Source organism: Lepidochelys olivacea, assembly GCF_965140295.1.
Source record: "Lepidochelys olivacea isolate rLepOli2 genome assembly, chromosome: 14".
NCBI lineage: Eukaryota > Metazoa > Chordata > Testudines > Cheloniidae > Lepidochelys > Lepidochelys olivacea.
Genome location: NC_140424.1, coordinates 27,667,322 through 27,688,887, shown reverse-complemented (window position 1 = coordinate 27,688,887; position 21,566 = coordinate 27,667,322). Strand labels below are relative to the sequence as shown.

General features: G+C 48.0%; 2 long non-coding RNA genes and 1 pseudogene across 3 annotated transcripts in view; 2 read left to right on the top strand and 1 right to left on the bottom strand.

The window, feature by feature from the left end:
- LOC311530253 (C-type lectin domain family 2 member D-like) overlaps positions 1-3,312 on the top strand; it is a 43,758-nt pseudogene extending 40,446 nt beyond the window's left edge. Inside the window, exon 5 of the transcript in view lies at positions 1,000-3,312. The product of the transcript in view is annotated as a C-type lectin domain family 2 member D-like (transcript). The remainder of the gene's footprint in view (positions 1-999) is intronic.
- Positions 3,313-7,528: 4,216 nt separating this feature from the next.
- Positions 7,529-14,177, bottom strand: LOC311531276. Its single transcript, XR_014714170.1, has 4 exons — positions 14,077-14,177; positions 10,411-10,470; positions 9,807-9,904; positions 7,529-7,655 (listed from the first exon to the last, which is right to left on the bottom strand). It is a non-coding gene; the product is annotated as an uncharacterized lncRNA (long non-coding RNA).
- A 4,119-nt stretch (positions 14,178-18,296) lies between these two features.
- Positions 18,297-21,223, top strand: LOC311531291. Its single transcript, XR_014714185.1, has 3 exons — positions 18,297-18,382; positions 19,754-19,873; positions 21,118-21,223. It is a non-coding gene; the product is annotated as an uncharacterized lncRNA (long non-coding RNA).
- Positions 21,224-21,566: the final 343 nt, after the last annotated feature.

Sequence of the window (21,566 nt, the reverse complement as noted above, 5' to 3'; positions counted from 1 at the left end):
TATCGGAGACCAATGGGAGCCGGTGTGTCCCTGAACTCTCGGCTCCTCCCCGCAGCACAGTGCTGGGCCGGAGACAGAGCCCGCCATAGCCAGAGGTGCCCTCGCAGCGCGCTGGGATTTCAGCTGGGACACTCGCTGTTCTCCCCCAGCCCTCTTCAGCAACGTCCCTGGGGTGTCTGACCCGCCCTGGGGAAAGGAGGCAGCAGGGAGCTCAGGTTAACGGTGGCTGCTAGAGAGGGCAACATGCCGAGCGCTGCATTGCAGGTGCAGGTCCCGCTGGGGATTGCAGCCGGCAGGTTTGAGTGACTTGGCTGGTGAGGCCTCTGAATCCACAACAAGGCACCGATGTTAAGGGAGCCTGCGGTTCACAGGTGCTGGACGCCTGGGGCTCCCACTGGAACGGGGTACAGTAGTGATGGCTGCCCAGCCACCACCCTGCGATGGGTTAAAGTGGGCTCCAAGTGTGATCACAAAACCAGCGCTGCTTGAGCCCAGAGCAGGGTTTGAACCCCGGAATTCAGCACTAGAAGCATAAGCCTCTGCCATAGGAGCGAAAGAATCCACTTCTTTAACTGAACCCCCTCCCCCCACCTCCGATTGATAAAGCTCTTATGCAGGCCAGCCATTAGAGGAGGATGGAGACCCCCCACTTCCCTGGTCTGGGTTACTTCAGTACTTTGAAAAGTCAGGCTCTTATGGCGCTGGGTCAGGGCTCCCCAATGGACAGTCCCCATTCTGCTGTATTGGACCCAACCTTTGGATCCTACCTGCTTCCAGCCTGACTGGGTCTGAATAGCCACCAGACACTGTCCCGAGTTTGGGCCTCTGTGGCCCTCTCCTGGGGTACAGACTCCGTGTCCTGAGCTCTGCTCCTGAGGGGCTGGGAGAGTAGCTGCTCCACACTCAGGCCTGCACTGTGGAGAACGGCTCCCCTGGCTGGGACTGATGTGAAATGCCTGGCCTCTGCCTGACTGCAGCACCCTGGCTTCTGTGTTGCAGGTTTCAGATAAGAGGAGGAGGTGACTGCTTATCTGAACGATGAGAAAGGGGTCAGCAGCTCATGGTGCTACATGGGAAGACGGTGGATCTGTAGGAAACTTGAGGTTTATGTGATGGGAAAAGAGACTGCATTGGAAGGGGGCTCGAAATGGGACTCCTAGACGTGACACTGATCCAACTCACACCTACTTGAACGAGCCAAGTCCCCGTTCGTCAGCCTGGCCAGGATCTCAAAATCAGGCAGCGGGGCCCGCAAGCAATAAGTGTGTCTCATTTAAACTGTGGATTCTTCCAATGTGCCTTCTGCTTTTGAACCTTTAAACTCAGGGTCACATTAGGAGCCACAAGGACTCCAAGATCTCTTTCTTGAGTGGTAACAGCTAATTTAGATCCCATTGTTTTGAATATTTTTTGTATTTTTGTATTTTTTCCCCAAAACCACCTCTATTGACCCCTCAGTCTGGGACAGGTCCTCAGATTTGTCACATAAAAAGAATGGCTGATGTGTGGGAATCTCCCACACCTTTGCAGTGTTGACCTGAATTTTATGGGCTAATGTGTTTACCGCTCAGCACTGATCTGATCAGAAGATAATTTAGGTTCTTGTCCCAGTTCAGGCTATAGGGATAGAGAACACAGAGAGTTCAATATTGTGAGAGGACCCTCCGGGTGTGTGGCAAGGACACTTATACTGAGGACAAAACCAACTTGTTAAGATCTTTATTAAAATAAAAGAAAGAAGCATAAATGCTACAAAACACAGAGTCACAAAGAAGTAATACAATTCTATGACCCCTGGTGGTAACATTTCTATTCTAAAAGACTACTAAAGCTAGCATATTCACACCCATCCCTGAAGACCTGGTAGTAGGAGACAGAGGATCAGTCTTGTCTCTGGCATGTCTGAGGAACTAATGGTCCAGGCTTCCAAAATTGGTAGGGCTTAGGTTCAAGTGTTGAGTGGCTAGGATATATTGTGAAACTGAGGTGATAGCTTGATAGAAGATAGGAAAATGTGACCCCTTTGTATGGTTGTTTGCCATCTTATAGGGTCCCGGTACTGCCCGCTGTCAGAATCTAGGCCCAACCTACCATGCCCAAATCTTATTTCCTCAACCCCATAAATCTTCAGGTACGCTTACTCTATAGGTTAACATGTTATGCCATATACTCATATGTATTAGTATTGATGATCTCATTCTCGAAACCGTTATCCCTGACCTAACTCATGACTTCCATGTTCTGCAGTGTGCCTTGCAGTTACCGGTCTGCTCCAGACTTAAGGTTAGCAGATTCAAGTTTTTTGTTCAGTTCCCCAAAGCTAAGGGGGGCAACTGGTATGCCATTTATCTATGCCAAAGTTTACAAACACTTATACTAACTTACTCTAGCTAATCGTACAGGATACAGGCCTGAAGGTTATTTGCATTACAGCCAACTATTATGAATAACCATGAATAACCCTTATGAATAGCATAAACTGGAATTCCACATAAACAAAACCCCAGAAAATACTATGATTAATTAATAATAGGATATGATAACAAAATAATATGAATCAAACCAAAAGAAAACATATTACGCAATATGGCAAGCTAGCAAACTGACCTTATGGGCTACAGCAATGAAAACCCATGCAAAGAAAATATTTTGCTTCTCTGCAATGGCCTTGTCTTCTGAAAGTGCTCCTTTGGCACCTCGGTTACCTTGGGGCCTCACTGATTGTTTGGAAGTCTTCCTACTTCTGATGTACTTAAAAAACATTCTGCCAGGGAGGAGTGGGGAGCCCAGTCTCTCAGTCCTTCTCCCCTCCCGCCCCCACCCCACTGCCTCTCTTAAGTTGATGGAAGCACTCCTGGTAAGGATGCGCATGACTGACAGAAGGAGAGTAGTGTGGATGTGAATAGTTTGACTTATGTTTGTAGTGCAGACATGCCCTCAGTCTCTGAGGACCTTGAACTGCTTTCACCAAATGCCCACGCATGCCACCACCCCACAAGACTGGTAATCATAGATGCTGCATTCAGAGCAATAATTTTTACTTCAGCAGGATTTTGTTGTTGTTGTTTGTTAGTTTGTTTGTTTTGCAGGGGGGTGCTTATTGGCCTACATTTAGAGAATTAATGATATGGATGGTGGGATGAATTGCACGCTCAGCAAGTTTGTGGATGACACTAAGATTGGGGGAGAGGTAGATATGCTGGAGAGTAGGGATAAGGTCCAGAATGACCTAGACAAATTGGAGGATTGGGCCAAAAGAAATCCGATGAGGTTCAACATGGACAAGTGCAGAGTCCTGCACTTAGGACAAAGAATCCCATGCACCACTACAGACTGGGGACCGACTGGCTAAGCGGCAGTTCTGCAGAAAAGGACCTGGGAATTACAGTGAACGAGAAGCTGGATATGAGTCAACAGTGTGCCCTTGTTGCCAAGAAGGCTAACGGTATATTGGGCTGCATTCGTAGGAGCATTGCCAGCAGATCAAGGGAAGTGATTACTCCCCTCTATTTGGCATTAGTGAGGCCACTTCTGGAGTATTGCGTCCAGTTTTGGGCCCCCCACTACAGAAAGGATGTGAAGAAATTGGAAGGCAACAAAAATGATTAGGGGGCTGGGGCCCATGACTTATGAGGAGAGGCTGGGAGACCTGGGGTTATTTAGTCTGCAGAAAAGAAGAGTGAGGAGGAGGATTTGATAGCAGCCTTCAACTACCTGAAGGGGGGTTCCAAAGAGGATGGAGCTAGGCTGTTCTGAGTGGTGGCAGATGACAGAACAAGGAGCAATGTCTCAAGTTGCAGTGGGGGAGGTCTAGGTTGGATATTAGGAAAAACTATTCACTAGGAGGGTGGTGAAGCACTGGAATGGGATACCTAGGGATGTGGTGGAATCTCCATCCTTAGAGGTTTTTAAGGCCTGGCTTGACAAAGCTTTGTCTGGGATGATTTAGTTGGGTTTGGTCCTGCTTTAAGCAGGGGTTGGATTAGATGACCTCCTGAGGTCTCTTCCAACCCTAATCTTCTATGATTCTATGAATGTTTGTTAGGTATATCTGGCTCTCGTTTTCCATCTCTAAACTCCCTCACAAAACTCCCTGATTTACTAGCTCCTCTGGTACTTAGGAGCTGCCTTTTAAAATTTCTGAGTTAGTCCTGCCCCTTCATGAAGGCCTTCAAAAATCACAGCTGGGAAATTAAAGGGAAACAAGCCAACAGAACTTTTTGTAGGCTTCATTTACATTAAGTAAATGTCAGGCTTTAAAGCAGCTGAGAGGATCTTCAGTAACCAGAACATATGGGAAAATGTCCAAAAAATTGAAGCATAGTTCTTTTGAGGAACTAAAATGGCACAAATGTCCATGAATTAATGTATGAAATTAAAGAGTTACAGCTTCACTTTCAGTAACATTTTATAAGTCATCTCTCCCTCTCTCACACTCTCTCTTTCCTTCTCTCTTTCCTTTCATTCTATCCATTTTTGCTCATAATCTTTTTTAGCTTTTGTTACCCACCCTGGTTTATTTCTGATTCTCCATTCTCCTCTAGTCACTGTTAACTGATTATTTTTCTCTCATAGTCTCCATTCTGTCCCCCAATTTTACCCCTTCCCCATTTGCTCCCCCTGGGTGTTTCCCCTCTCAAGAATGTTTTCCTTTCGCTCTATCCATTTCTGTTTTTCACCCTTTTTCTAGGACTCTCCCTTTATTCTTGCTTCCTCTGCTCCCTCTGGTTAAACCCACTCTGTCCCTGCTTCTTCCAGTGTTCATTCCCTCTGAAGCACCTGGCATTCGCCACTGCCGTAAGACAGGATACTGGGCTAGATGGACCTTTGGTCTGACCCAGTCTGGCCATTCTTATGTTCTTAATTCTTAGAAAATCATGAGATTGACACACCGCTTGCCCCCCCAAAAAAGAGATTTTTAAAGAAGATTCTATAATGGTTTCTGGTCTGTCTCTTGGTTTTTAATTTTCCCCTATGTCTGTGTGACAAATAGAGACATCCCATATCTACAGAGGAATGTGACTTTGGCCCCTGTTGCAGGAGCTGTCACTGGGGGGCCCCAATGAGATCTGATTAAAGAGTTTTGTACAAAATGCTCCCTGCTGGTGTAGAGGTTCCAGCTTCTCTCTAAACTCCAAATCCCAATTAATTAATTCTCTATCCCTGCTGCCACCACATCTGCCTGTCCCCCAGCCCAGCAATTACTTCTCCCACCAAAACCCTACATCCCTCCCTGCCCCACAGTGACCCTCTGCTTCTCCTTCAGCTTCAATGGGTCTCCCTTTCTCTCTCGCCCCCCCCCCCCGCCTCCCAAAATTCCTGGTGCTGCAGAGATGGAGGGGGAGGAGATGGAATAAGGAACCAGAGGGTTGGGTACACGGGAGTCCTCCAGGGTCATAGAGACTAGCATGACTGGGGCTAGGGAAGCCCATTTTTTAATTCGCCCCATGTATTAGTGACACTGTCTGACTGAAGCTCCCCAGAGTCCTCCTGGACCATAGAAGATAGCGACAAACAGTCTAAATAGCTCCCTGGGCAATGAGATTGGCTTCTCCATCTTGATTACTTGCTTCTTTCTGTGGTTTCACAGTCCAGACATGAGACCCCAAGGACCCTCCAGTGTCATAAAGACTGGAGTTTCCAAGGCTAGAGAGGCTGATTTCAGGGTCCTCAGTGCAATATTCCACCCCCTGTGTCTCAGGGACACAGTCTGAGCTCGGATCCTGCCCCCACCCAGAGCCAGGGGTAGATTCTCTCCGCAGGGACAGAGGCTGGTGGGAAAGTGAAGATTGGGGCCTTGTTATCAGCATCGAAAAATGTCACTTGGCCCCATTCACAGTCCAGACAAACCTGGATCCTCCTGGGGACCTGGCTCAGGGGTAGTATGGTTGCAGGGGAGGTGAGAGCCTGGAACAGACCCAACTACTGCACAGCCCAGATCCCCACTTCAGGGTTAAAGCTGACTTCTCCCTTCCTCCTCACAGACTCTTTTGCCACTCCCACAGCCCAGAATCCTCTGTCCCCCACCTCCACATCCCAGCAGTATATCCCTGAAGTGAATCCCTCAGAGCCCAGCACACAGGCCCAGGAGTCAAATCTCTCTGGATTGTTCGGCAGATGTTGCCTGGTGTCTCCCCATTTCACACTTTTCTGATCCTCAGACAGGATGAGTCGGGGATGAGCCGTGTCTGGATCCAGAATCACATTCACTACGGGAGAGAGAGAATCAGAGTTCAGCCCTGGGGGAATCTGGGACCATTTCTCACACTCCCTAACATCCCTGCTTGGCAGTTCCTCAACCTGTGTAATGGGATCCACTTCTGTACTTTCTCATTTGAATATAGAGCCTGCAGCTCCCTGCTCCCCAGCTGGGGCTGGTTCATTCCCAGCAACAGAGACTTGGCAAGGAAGGTAGCAAAAGCTTGTAATTAGGAGAGTCCTGAGGAGGCAGGTACCAACTTTGAACCCCAGAGGGAGTCTCCTCCCATAAATGCATCCTCCACTGCCAGGCCTGGGAGCAGAGATGAAGACGCAGCACAGGGGAAGAGCCAATAGTTCAAGGCCAGTGAGCAGGAAGCAGGAGGTGGCAATGGGTGGGGCAGCCCCTTGCCAGCCCAGAGAGAAGGGAGGTCTGCAGGTGGCAGCACTAGAGAGACACCATCTCCCCAACCCACAAAGCAGCTGCAATGGCAGAGTCCAGCCCTGCCCAAAGGAGAAGAGCCATGGGGAACAGTCTGTCCCCCAGGTGAAATGGGGAAGGGTGTGGCAACCAGGAGGCTCTCTCTCCTGACCACCTTGAAGGTAATATTGGAAAGGCTTGTCAATGTCAATACAAATTCTCAGATCACAATTAAGGTGGCTTTAGGGCTGGGCAGTGCAAGTGTCTCTGGTTATTGCTGTGTGGGAGAGTTGCTTTCATGGACATTTTCTGTTAATGGAAGGAAAAACTCCCCCAAAGCTCACCCTGGATGTGTGATCCCAGAGATCCTCCCTTCCCTGCTCTAGCTCAGGAGGGAAAGAGTCTGGAGGGGAAAAGGGTCACAGAGATTAGAGCACAGCGTCTCTGATTTACAACACCAGCCTGGGGAGCTGCTTCTCTCTCCTGAATGCCTGAGAATAAGCAGAGATGCCCTGGCAGTTCGTCCCCCTGGCTGCTGAGACTTTCTGTGGTGGTTGCTTTTTCCCTCCTTCCCAGCTGCATCTCCCTACTCTTCCACACCTTAGTGTGCAGGTGGTTGAATCCCCCTTGGTGCATCAGAGGATAGCCCTGGATGGTACAACCAGACTCAGAACTAGAGTGACTGGATGGAGCCCACAGTGCTCAGCCAGTGCACGGGGCTGCCCACCCTACATGTCCCCTCCTTTGTGTTCCAGAAGGTGAGGACAACCTAGCCTCTTGCTTCTCTTGCTTTCCTCAACCAGGTCCTGTGAGAAGGTGTTTCCCACTCATCCCTCACAGCTGGCCCTCTGTAACTCATCATCACCTCTTGCACCACAAGCCTCCCCAGCCACCTTTGACACACCACCTGTATTGGCTGAAGGACATCCAGCTGGTCCACCTCTGTACCAGTTCCCGAGAACATCTGTACATGCTTGTGCTCCACACCATCCACTTCCTTGCCTTTGTGTTCCATCCTGACTCCAAATGGTGGGACCTACAGGAGAGAAAATGAGGAACTGTGGTGGGCCAGCCTGTACTCCACTTTTGTTCCACAGCCCACTGGGGATATTAGGTGGTGTGTCAGCTTGCAGCCCCTTTTCCAGCTCTTTTTGAACCTCTTACTAAAGTTCTGGCTGCAATATTCCCTGCACCTCCTGATGTATACACACCCCATTTGTGACTTCAGAAAGTGGCAAGACCTCCTTATTAATCTCCTCCTGGTGATGGCCAAGATGGCCACACATCACTGCAGGAGGACAAATCTGGAGGGAGGAAGAAGTGCTCTGAGACTGTGGCATGTATATCCATTCCCTTTTAAAATCATGTCTCCAGGCACAGTTCCCCTGGGCAGTGTTCACTGACTCCTTAGATACCTTTGAGGAGCAACAGATGCTCTCTGGGGTTCTCTGCTTGGTGTCCCCTTCTGGCTCCCTCATTTTTAAACTTCTGACCTCTCTCCTTGTCCTGGTTTCTCTTTCATTGTCCCAAATACTCCATTGTTCCCTGGGCTTCATGGTTTCTCCCCCTTAGTTGAGGGGACGGGCCTTTAGCTTTGGGAAGGCGTAGATCCACCATGTCCCAGTACATGCAAATAGCATCTCCCTGCTTTTCCTGCTGGAGCTTCTCCTCTGAGGGTTAGAGAGGAAGGTGAGAACCTGAAGTTGCAGGGAGGGGAGTTAGAGGAGGAAGGTAATAGATATAAACCTGGGGGAAGCTCTATACTGAACCTGTCCTTCTCTCCCTGGCCTGGGAGAAGAGAAGGGGATGGGTATTGGGGATGATCCACTCAGGCCAGAGAGTGGCCCCTTCTCCAGCCCAGAGAGCAGGGAGGATGTGGCAACATCACAGAGGGACCATATCTCTAACAGAGGAGAAAGAGAGCAACTCAAATGGGAGATCTCAGCCCAGCCCAGCTGAAGAGAAAGATGGGATGCTGGTGAAGTGCAATCGGAGCGAGCCTCTCACATAGGGGAAAGGAAAAAAAATGTGGCAACCCTTTGAATTTAATATTTAAAGGGCTTACGGACATGTATGGAAATGCCAGGGTCAGCATTAATGACATATCTGTGTTGGTGAGGGAGAGTGTATCTACACAGCAGTTTAAGCCAGGGTCTGAGCCTGGGCTCAAGCCAAACCCTCATTGCATCCACACTGCAAATATGCTAATCTAGGGCTCTGATCCAGAGTCCCAGGACCCTGCAGGTCTGGAGGGTCAGAGCCCATGTTAAACTGAAACCCGGGTCCAAGCCCTATTGGTTTCCTATGTGCATGCATCCGTGGCTTGACTTGGGTGTGGAAGTCTTCTGGGTGTATCCTATAGTTCCTGGAGGCGGAGGAGCAGTGCTACAGGCAGCCAGCACAGCATGCCAGACACAGCATGCCAACCTGGCCGAGAGGTCCCCCTTCCTGCTCCTCCCACAGTGGTGGTGGAAGTTTCTCCTCCATGGTGGTGCACAGAGCTTGCCTGGAGCAGGGAGCAAAGTTAGGAGGTGGGTCATCCTTCCCTCAGCCATACTGAGCCGAGAGCTCTGCCACTTCTTCTCCCTGCAGGGCAGCTGCTATGGTCCCTGCTCTGCTCACTGGCCCTTACTCCAGGCCCTCCTGCCCTCTCTTGGGCTGCAGGTGCAGGGTCACCTGGGCAGCATGCACTGTTAGGGTGGTCAGTGGGAGCCAGCACCAAAATTTCTCCACAGCATCCCAGAGGTCTGGGGGTGTGGTGATGGCAGGGATAAGGGATTCCCCAGGGTTGCTGGAGCACACTGCATCCCAAGCCTTGGGGATGGATTTTGCCACTTTGCAGCAAGCAGCAGCCAGACTGGAATGTGTGTGTGTCTTCCCTCTGACACCTTCATTTTATGTCAAACTTCAAAACAAACTGAAAAAAATCAAGCAAGCAAGCAAAAATTTGATCATTGATCATCGTATTTGAAAAATTAAGAATTACAAAGTTTCACTGTAATAGTTTGACACCCTGGAGACTGATGTCCTCATTATCCTTAGGACAGGCACAGGGGCATGTTTTTGCCAATGTGACCGAGCCTAGAGCTGGAGAACCCAGTTATCCGACTAGACAGTAATTCAGTATAATGCCCTCTCAAATGGAGACAGCCACCAAATGAGCTAATTACGCGGCGTATGTACTCACGTGCTCCTTACGGGCACCCGCGTCCCATCAATAGCACCACCACAGTTAGGAAACAGGATTGGCAGTCGAGTTTCCCCCCAGTGCAGAAAATTCTTAACCTAGAGTTAAAATGCAGTGTTGATGCTCAAGCCCAGGATTCCCTGACAAGAGGTCAGCTGACTCATATCCCTTACGCTTACATTGCTATGTAGGCCTAGCCTCAGAGTGTTTCTTGGTCAGGGAGAGTGTTTCTGTTCGTCAGTGGGTGCAGGGACTCAACACTAAGGATGGTATCAGGATTGTTTGTGTGATTTCGGCTTGGGATTTCTTAGTATTTCATGTTTCAGAGTAGCAGCCGTGTTAGTCTGTATTTGCAAAAAGAAAAGGAGGACTTGTGGCACCTTAGAGACTAACCAATTTATTTGAGCATAAGCTTTCGTGAGCCACAGGTGCCACAAGTCCTCCTTTTCTTTTAGTATTTCATGTTTTTGTTTTTATTTTTATTTTTAGGGGTGTGTGTCATGGTCAGTGTTGGTTTGGTTTGTACATTTATCTAGAAGTTCATGAAAATGTTTTCATGGGATTTTCCTCTTTATTTAATGATAATCTCCACCTGAAGTCTCACCTGGTCTGTGTGATCCTAAGGATTTCCCTCTTATTGTCTCCAGTTCAGATGGCAGAATGTCTGGAGGGGGAAAGGATAAGACAGATGATATTTCATGCTGTCATATTTGTGACATCCTCACTCTTAATTGACATAATTGTATTTTAATTATGAGAGAAAAACAGTTGAAGAGAGACAGAGACACACCCAGATTTTTAACAAAGGCTAATATGAATCATCCTATTTTCTTTCATTCAAGCGTCTCAAATCAACAGAACCAATATCCATGAAGCCTCAGAACCACTCAAAGAGACACTATGTGGAAGACAGATTTTCTGTTCCCTCATCCTCCAAACCCAGCTGATTTCTCATTCTCCTTTTACATTTTGTCATGAGCCAGGCCAGATCCTGCAAAGATTTTAGCATTAATGTAACTTTACAAACATTGGCCTCTTTCACATCAGTGGGATGCTGAGACTTTTCAGGATGAGGAGCCTGAATTGTGAGCTCTTTGGGTCTCAGTATATGTACAGAGCTCAGTATATGTACAGAGCTCAGCACAATGGGGCTTTCATTCTGCATAGACTGAAATACAAATAATCTTAAAATTATTTCATAAATGTGGAAACTGAGTCAGGGAGAGAATTGGCTCAATGGGCCTCATTCACCCCTGCACTGGTAAAAGGATGGGGGAAGCAGTTTGTGGTTCTCCTATTCAGTAGCTGCTGGGGTCAGTGCAGACATTGGCACAGGCTGCGGAAGTCCGGAGGTCCAGCCTGAGTTGCACCTCTGGTCCAGTGGCCCCTAGATGACTTCTCCCGGAGGCAGTGTCAAAGGCACAGCTTTACCCTGGCCACACCCCATTATTCCTGCTCCACCCCTTCCTCCTCTGCCCAGCCCTCAACAACTCCACTCTATTCCCTGCTTTCCCGGGAACACTCCTTGAGCCTGCAGCTGCTGTGGAGGAGCTGGAGGCACAAGAGGCTCCTGTGCTGCGAGGATTCCCCTGGGTTTACACCTTCCCTACAGCCCCTTTGGCCCACACAAGCTGCCACACGGGGCCAGAGCACAATGGTGAGCTGGGTCCACATTTCAAAAGTGGCCTTAAATTGAGGGTTTACGTTTTGCGTGCCGACCTTTAGGCCTTGTCTACACTGTTTTGTCGGCAAAAGGCAGCTTTCATTGACAAAACAGTGGAGGTGTACACACTACAATGCACCTCTTGGTGACAAAACTCTCCTGCTTTACTGACAAAATATAACCACCTCAATGGGAGGCATAGAGATTTTTGCAGCAAAGTTAGATCAACAAAGTGTCAGTGTAGACACTGTGTTTGTTACGTTGCTGTAACTGGCCTCCGGAAGGTATCTCACGATGCCCACCGTAACCGCTCTGCTCACTGTTTGGAAATCTGCTGCCATTCATCCAGCTATGTAGACATGTGTCCCTCCCCTTTCAAAGCCCCAGGAAGTCCCCCATACACAATTTGTCTCTCTTTCTCACATACACACTCCCCACACACACAGTCTCTCACACGCTCCGCCAACACATTCTCTCTCTCTCTCATGCACAACCCCCCCACATGCTGTCACACATGCTTCCCCCACACAAACACACACTTCTGTGGGCTTCTTGTATTACTGTTAGGGTTACCATATTTGAATATTCAAAAAAGAGGACACTACATTGGGGGGGGGGAAGGGGGTATTTGCCTGCCCCACCTGCCCCCGCCCCAACTCCACCTCTTCCCCGCCCCCATTCCAACCCCTTCCCCAAAGTCCCCAACTCTGCCCACTTTCTGCCCCATTGGACCCCGCCCGCTCCTGGCTCCCTCGCCGCTCGCCTCTTCACTGCCCACCGCTGGCTCGCCGCTCGCCTCTTCACCCTCCCCGCCTGCCACTTGCCTCCTCACCCACCCACCAGCCAGCCACTGGCTCCCTCGCCGCTCGCCTCTTCACCACCATGCCCCACTCGCCTACTCACCCCTCCTGCCGCAGGTCGCTCTGGCTCCTAGGATCAGGGGCAGCCAAGGGGTCTCCACGGGCTGCGCCCGCCACAAGCGTGAGCTCCGTGGCTCCCATTGGCCAGCACCAAAGAAAAGCACCAATGGGAGCTGCCGTAGCCATGGAGTGGGGCTTACAGGTGCCGGCAGCACGCAGAGAGCCCTCCCCCCCCACCCCTGACTCGACCCGACCCTAAGAGCCAGAGGCACCTTCCGGGGGGCGAGGTGGGGAGTCCCAGCGGTGCTTACCTGGGGCGGCTCCCAGGAAGCATCCGGAAGGTCCCTCTGGCTCCTAGGTTCGGGTCAGGGCGGGTCAGGGCGGGGGCGGAGGGCTCGCTGCCCGCTGCCGGCACCTGCAGGCCCTGCCCCCGCAGCTCGGATTGGGCAGGAGGCAGCACGCGGAGACCACCTCTGCCTCTGTGCCTAGGGGCCGCCCACACTGCAGGCTCCTGCCAGCGGGCAGGTGCCGGGAGCTGCCCCAGGAAGCGCCACCAGCCCCGGGACTTTGGTGTGTGTGGTGAGGTGAGCGGTCCCCAATATCGGGACAAAGGGCGTCCCGACCGATGTGGCAAAATCCCAGACGTTTTTAGATATTTAAAAATTCCTCCCAGATGGTGATTTAAGAACCAAAAAGCTGGACATGTCCGGGAAAATACGGACGTATGGTAACCCTAATTACTGTTCAGCAGTGTCAGTTTGGTCATATTATCAAGCGTTACTCTAAAAAGGGATCTAAGATGTGTAACTTTTCAGGCACACACAGAAATCATTACAAGGTTCATAGCACAGTGCAAAGAAACAATGCCAGGTTCAGCACACTACAGCAACACACGTTACTGTGGCTCAGTGTTAAAATGCTCCTTCAAGGCATCCTCCAGCCAAATAGCCCCCCATTGGGTTCCCCCTATAGCCTTGTGTTCAATACAAGCACAATACACAGCACAGCACAATACTGAACAGCAGCGTAGTATCCATGCTTTCTGACAGTGATGGCTGGGGTGCAGGTTGCCAGGGCAGTTGAAAAATAGCTGGCCATACAGTAGGATGCCCATGGAACAATGAGATTGAGAAACCTTCATCATGTGACTCTCTACCTGCCTGCATGAGGCATTGCAAACCCTTCACAAAGCACCTTCTGACCAGTGGCACAGTGGGATAGCTACCCAGAGCTGTCTGTGTCAATGCAAAGCTACTATTGTGGATGTGCTTTGCCGACACAAGGAGCACAGTGTGGACATGCAACAGTGGTTTAATTATAGTAGTGGCTGTTTGTTGGCGTAACTGGAATCGACAAAACTCTGTAGTGTAGATAGACAAGGCCTTAGGCACCTGGGGCCCGGAGTTCCTTGGTAATGGGCACCTGCAGATCCTATGGACTCCAGCTGCATGTGGGGCTGCTAAAAAGCTCTGGAGCACATGCCCCGTAGTTCTGTAGTTGGAAGAGAGAAACTGAGGTACCCCAAATTTTGTACATTTTTACCTTAATGATTGTACCAAAGTTCACAGAGTGAAACAATGTGAAAGATCCTGGCACCTGGGCCCTTACTTCATCTGCTCAGTTTGTCTGCTTTCTACTTGTTATTAAATAGGTACATAATCTAATTGAACCAGTTGCCCAGAGCCCATCTCCACCCATAGTCCCAGAGACACACCCTGGTTTCCTTTCCTAGATCCCTTCTCAGTACCTTTGAACTTCCACAGAATCTCCATTAGAGCAATATTTCGCTGGGAGAAATCACTGAGTCTCTTTTCCAGCTCAGGAGAAATCTCCACTGGCTGGAGGAACTTCCCCTTCTCGCACCTGGAGAGGAAGATTTTCATGATATTATGTTTCTTTTAGTGACTCATTATAATTCCTTGCTAGTGGAAGTTGCTGCTCTTATGGGCCTGGAGTTAGAATTCCTCCACTTCTCCCAGTCTCAGAGCAGGCACAGCACTGGCCATGGCAGTGCAACCTTTCCCTAAAGGCCCCATTAATATTCTTCATCTCTGGCCTGGACAGAGCAGATCTGTACATCAAAGGGGAATCATGTTTTCATGACCAATTCACTCCTTCGCCTCCATGCACTAATACTAGTATGTTCCCATATTTCATGCGCACAGTGTTATCAGATTGTTCTTTCAGGAACTAGATTGAAACCTCAGGGGCCCCCGCCCCCACCAGTTCCTTCCACACAGGTCTCCAAACAGTCCTGAGGTGGTAAAGACTCTTGATTCCGCTGTCCAGGGCATGATTGTAACCAGTGCCTTGAGATGAAAGGCCCATATTGATCCTCGGGGTTCTGAGGCAGCCAATTCCCCAGGGATGTAACATCTCTAGGAAATACTGTAGGCCAATCTTTCCCACTGAATAGATAATTCAAGAGTCCTGTGTTAAAGGGTGAGGATTAAATGCATAAATGGGAATTACATTCTGAACGTGACCTTGCCCCATATATTTTGCTGCAGTGCCCTGGGGAACTATAGTAAAGAACAGCATTATCAGATACATAGATGAACATGATTTGTTGGGGAAGAGTCAACATGGTTTTTGTAAAGGGAAATCATGCACCACCAATCTACTAAAATTCTTTGAGGGGGTCAACAAACATGTGGATAAGGGGGATCCAGTGGATATAGTGTACTTAGATTTTCAGAAAGCCTTTGATAAGATCCCTCACCACAGGCTCTTAAGCAAAGTAAGCTGTCATGGGATAAGACGGAAGGTCCTCTCATGGATTAGTAACTGATTAAAAGATAGGAAACAAAGGGTAGGAACAAATTATCAGTTTTTAGAATGGAGAGAGATAAATAGTGGTGTTCCCCAGGGGTCTGTACTGGGATCAGTCCTATTCAACATATACATAAATGATCTGGGGTAAACAGTGAGGTGGCAAAATTTGCAGATAATGCAAAACTACTCAAGATAGTTAAGTACAAAGCAGACTGTGAAGAGTTACAAAGGGATCTCACAAAACTGGGTGACTGGGTAAAAAATTTGGCAGATGAAATTCAATACTGATAAATGCAGAGTAATACATATTGGAAAACATAATCCCATCTATAGTTATAAAATGAGGGGGTCTAAATTAGCTGCTATCACTCAAAAAAGAGATCCTGAAGTCATTGTGGATAGTTCTCTGAAAATATCCCCTCGATGTGCAGTGATAGTCAAAAAAGCTAACTATGTTGGGAATCATTAAGAAAGAGATAGATAATACAACAGAAAATATCACATTGCGTCTATATAAATCCATGCAAAATCTTGAAAATTGCATGCAGACCTGGACACCCCATCTCAAAAAAGGTTCAGAAAAGCACTACAAAAATGATACTGGTTATGGAACAGCTTCCATATGAGGAGAGATTAATAAGACTGGGACATTTCATCTTAGAAAACAGACGGCTAAGAGGGGCGCTATGATAGAGGTCTTTAAAATCATGACTGGTGTGGAGAGAGTAAATAAGAAAGTGTTATTTACTCCTTCTCATAATGCAAGAACTAGGGGGTCACCAAATGAAATTAATAGACAGCAGTTTTAAAACAAACAAAAGGAAGTATTTCTTCACACAACGCACAGTCAACCTGTGGAACTCTTTGCCAGAGGATGTTGTGAAGGCCAAGACACAAACAGGGTTAAAAAAAGAACTAGATAAGTTCATGGAGCATACGTCCATCAGTGGCTATAAACCAGCTTGGTGTTCCTAGCCTGTGTTTGGCAGATGCTGGGAATGGTGACAGGGGATGGATCACTTGACGATAACCTGTTCTGTTCATTCCCTCTGGGGCACCTGGCATTGGCTGCTGTTGGAAGACAGGATACTGGTCTGACCTAGTATGGCCATTCTTATATTTTTATGAAATGTAGAGTCGATACACTCTCCAAGCCCTTTCACAGCATCGTGAAGAATGAGGGGAAGTGAAATAGAGCCACATACCTGCTCAAGGTGCTTCTGACATCCAAGAGAGGAAAGAGACAGAAAAACAATTTTAGTCCCAAATGCTGCCCACTGGGGATCCCAGAGAAGGGATTTTGCAGATATGGGTAAAAGAGGCCCTGCCTTGGCCCTAGGGCCATGGATTTGCTGAGTTAATGTCATCTCTAATATAAATGAGTCTGTAATTCTTCAAAGAGAAACAATAATTCACATTTCAGGAATGCACACACTGAATTACACTGTGACCTCTGACTGCTGGTCTCCAGTGCCCATGATTCAGGAGCTGTCCTATCCCTGTGTTTGGATCAGGGATGTTTATAACTCAGTCTCACCCGCAGGAATTCACTTGCTGGCTTCTGACACTTCCCCTCCAGATCACTGATCAAGTTGCTGAGACGGGAAATCTCCTCAGACATTTTAATGACATTGTCATTCTGTATCTTCACAATCGCCTTTTCCAGATTTTCCAGCTGGGCCAGCAGGAGGTGCTCTTCTTCTTCTAGAAACTGCCACAGTTGCTGAAATTCAGATACAACCTTCTGCCTCTTGTTTTGTGTCTGTATCTATTTTTTTTTAAAAGAAAGGAAAGGTAAGGGTTAGAGAGAGAGTCTAGGGTCCGTTCATGGAGTGCTGATTCTGCAGGAGGGAGAATTTCTTTGAAAATTCTGTGATGTCTAACACATGATTATACCCTGTCGTTACTAGGGAGAGGATTTTCTACCACTTTCCCATTTGTTCCTAACATTTTTTCATGGTATGTTTCTATGTCTGACATAGTCAGCACACTGTGTTAAGCCAGACCCAGAGCAGCAGCCAGCAGGACTGAGCACTACATTAACAGAGATGCGAGGGGAGAGAAATAATTAACAATGCAAGAAATGTCTGCAGACTCAGGCAGATAGCACTGCACGAGACATAGTCTGCTCACCTTGGGAGGAGTTTTGTGAAAGACACAAGGGCTAGAAATTAACTCATTAATTGGAATGGAAGCTTAGATTCTACAGAATATGATGTGGTCCTGCTCCTGAGAGAGGATTTCTCAGGGCCGGTGTGTGTATGTGTGCGAAGACATAGGACTCTAACACAGACATCCATGCCCATGAAGAAACACAAAGCCCACATTCCCCAAGTCCATGGAGGAAGCTGCCTACAAACAGATGTCCTACCAGGTGCACCCGCAAAGGGAAGCCAAGGGGCCTGGCCCATCCACTTTTCACCACAGACCCAGCCATCTACCGCTCCTCTTCTCCCCGAGGTCCAGCCTCCCGGCCAGGCTGGAACCTGGAGCCCGGCCAGGGTAAAAGAGGCCCAGGGAGCCCAGGCTGCTGGGAGAAGCCATGGGTGGGGGGTCCCGAGACCAGCTTCCTAACAGATGGCCCACTGCAAGTCCCTGCAAGTTAATAACAATGGGCACCTACCAGATACTCCAGGCTTTAAACCTCTCCAGTCACTTTAAATCTCAGAAGTTTTCTCTCTCTTCCTTCAGAATCTCCAAATGGGCCTGAATCTTTTCCTGAAGAAACAGAAATGATTTTGGGAGGTTTCATTTTGAGAGTGCTTGGGGTGGGGTGGGGGGTTTCCATATCAAACCGAAGGCTCTGTAGGTGACTGTTAACCCTACCAGGTTTATGACATCAGGAACACCAAGGAAATGAAACCCCATTAACAGAGACAGCTTTACATTGCTTTACATTGTGAGTGAGATGAACGCACTCAGTGTCATGTGTAGAACTCTTCTGTCAAAGGTACTTACCTGGGATGGGGCAGTGTCCTATTGCCAGTGAATGATTTTAGAAGTGTGTAGCCAGGAATGGGGTAGGTATTCTCTTTAAATCTATATTTCCTTCTATGAAGGAGAAGAGAAAGTGCCGACTGTCACAGCAGGGATCAAAGAAAACCTTTGGGTTCAGCTAGCCCTGCCCCGTTATACCTGCAGCCAATGCCAGGCCTGGAGGGAGGAGAAAAGAAGGGAGCCAGCTCAGCCAGGGGATGACTGGTGAGGGGGCAGGAGCTCCCTGTTTGCCTGCCTGAAGGGACGGAGTAGCGACTTGCCAGCCAACGCAGCCACTGGAGGCAAGTAAGCCAAGGGGAGCCTGCAGATAAGCCCCAACTGTGGGGCAACTGGACTAGTGGGGCTGTGCCCCAAACTAAAGAGACTTTAGAAGGAAGCAGCCTGAGGAAACTGGTTTTGAAGGCCCCCCCTGCCCCCCCGACAGGGAGAGAGAGACTCATCTCCCCTGTTTAGGGGTTGAACCACACAGGGCCCTGGGCTGGGACCTGATGGAGGGGGTGTGTGACCCAGATCCCCCTAAATCCCCTTTGAGCAACAAACTAGCCACTAGTTCATCTGGCCATTGAAAGCTCTATCACACCTTGCTTTTAAAGATTGGGGCTGTGGTGGGAAACTGCACATGAGTAACCTTATCTGCCTTTTAGCTAGTATTTGTTTCTTTATATACATTACACATGATTAAAATTTCACTCACTAATTTCACCCAGATGGGAGAGCAGAGTAGGGTTAGTGATTAAAATTTAGGGTCATTGGATCAAGATATTCCTGAGATACAGCTTGTTCCAAAACACAAAACAGAATGACAACAAAATGAAATAAAAACACAGTATTTCATGAAATTCATAGATTCTATCCACCCTGGACACAAATCTCAGACTGAAATGTAAACCTGTGGGTAACATTCACCTCCACCAAAGTTTCTTTATAATTATAATTATTTATTGTTTCGTCTGAAGAAATGTCAGTGGTGATATGGGGGTAAGTGGCAGAGGAAGTTGGGGGGGGCTTGGCACGGGTGGGCTGTCAACCCCAAATTCTCCGTAGGTCTTTCTGTTATTTTCTTGTCACAGTATTGTATCAGCTGTAAAATGTAGATGAGAACTACAAATGTCTAAGTGATCATTAACTCTTACAACAAGTATCTTTCCATTTAAAATACTAGGAAATTAAATAGCAAAACAAACAAACAAGCAAAACCCCCAGGCAAACAAAGAACCCCACAACTTTGTTAAAGGAGAGTTCGGGTTGCTCATTGACATCAAAAGTTCAAGTTCATCAAAACTAAAATTTCTGAAAACCAGGAAATAAAGAGTTAATGTAAATGGCAACACAGCCTCAGCTCTGCCCTCTTTGCAGGATGACCCAGAACCCCCATCCTGCACGCTGGCACTCTGCCTTTGCAGATGGTGCAGAGCACTCAGGGAATAGGGCACATGACAACTGTAACACAGACTCAAACACTTTCTTCTTGCTAAAGTACAACTTGATTTTGGTGAGCTTTACTGGCCAGGAGCTACCTACGTCTGTTCTATGCTCAAACACTGAGTCTGTTCCCATGTGTGTCGAATTTTATAATCCTTCCTGCCCTTTTACAACCCTTTCTCACAAGATTGCATTCAACACTGTACTTTCACTTCTCATTCAACACACAGACAGCTCTCCTCTCCCACCACCCTGCTGACAAGCCCCATGGCAAGAAGATCCCCTGGGTCCTGCTGCTGACTGAACCTCCCTAACTCAGTGCTGGAATGATGCATACTGGATCCCTCAAGGTACATGTGCAGCTCTGTCCTTTGATAACAGACATGGGGGCTTCAAACCCAGATCTCACATCACAGTCACAGCTCTGAGACGCTCCTCAAACTAATCCCCAGCTCTCCGCATATCACAATCACAGCTTGTCATAAATATAAAGGGAAGGGTAACCACCTTCCTGTTTCCAATACTATAAAATCCCTCCTGGCCAGAGGCAACATCCTGTTACCTGTAAAGGGTTAAGAAGCTCAGCTAACCTGGCTGGCACCTGACCCAAAGGACCAATAAGGGGACAAGATACTTTCAAATCTTGGGGGAAGGCTTTTGTTTGCGCTTTTAGTTTATGTGTTGTTCTCTCTTGGGACTGAGAGAGGCCAGACAGAAATCCATCTTCTCCAACCCATCCTAATCCAAGTCTCCAATATTGCAACCAGTATAGATAAGCCATGCAAGGCGGATTAGTTTATCTTTTGTTTTATGTGAATTTTCCCTGCGTTAAGAGGGAGGTTTATTCCTGTTTTCCGTAACTTTAAGGTTTTGCCCAGAGGGGGATCCTCTGTGTTTTGAATCTGAATACCCTGTAAAGTACTTTCCATCCTGATTTTACAGAGATGATTTTTACCTTTCTTTTTTTTTTTTTTTTAATAAAATCCTTCTTTTAAGAACCTGACTGATGTTTCCATTGTTCCAAGACCCAGGGGTTTGGGTCTTTGATCATTTTGTAACCAATTGGTTAGGATGTTATTCTCAAGCCTCCCCAGGAAAGGGTGTGTGTAGGGCTTGGGGGGATATTTTGGGGGAAGACGTCTCCAAGTGGTCTCTTCCCTGATTCTTTGTTAAATCGCTGGGAGGTGGCAGCGTACCAGGTTTTAACCTAAGCTGGTAGAAATAAGCTTAGGGGGTCTTTCGTGTGGGTCCCCACATCTGTACCCTAGAGTTCAGAGTGGGGAAGGATCCCTGACACAGCTCACTTAAGTTACTCCAACTGATTTCTTCACCATTCAGTACAGCTACACCTAACACATTGAATGCAGCTGGGGTGCATGCAGATAATTCTCAGTGACTATTCCCAACTCCAGCGGGCAGGGTGAAGGTTGCACTGGCATGGACCTTAACTCTCTATTTCCTGGTTTTCAGTAGAAAGCGTTTTGATGAACTTGAGATTGTGGCAGGGCCTGAGCTGTCACTGGGAAACCTTAACTCTGTTAACAAAGGTTTGTTGGCTGGGTGGTTAGTGTTTTCATCACTCAATTTATTATAGCCCACAAGAAGAGCAGGAAGAAGGGGCACTTCAAAATCTTTGCTGGAGTCAGATAACTTGGGACCCTGAAAGCTGGAGACTGCTGGTACAGACACTTCCAACTCAGTGGGACTGTGGCCGTTTCTTTAAGAGAGGACTCGAATCTCCCCACATGACAGGAGTAGAAATTGCTGCCACTTTCCAGCTTCTATCTACCTCTGCACATGCTGCAAGAGAAGAGTGTGTTTATCAGTTTGGTACAAAAACCGATTTCCTTAAAGAAGCGTAAGGAAAAGCGATGAGAACACGCTGCTGCTATTTTATAGCCAGAATGAATTGATAAACTGAAATAGTGTTTTAAATGGTAACGATCTCAATAAAACCAATGAGGTCAGATCACACCTGTCATAAATATAAAGGCAAGGGTACCCATCCTTCTGTATACAGAACTATAAAATCCCTCCTGGCCA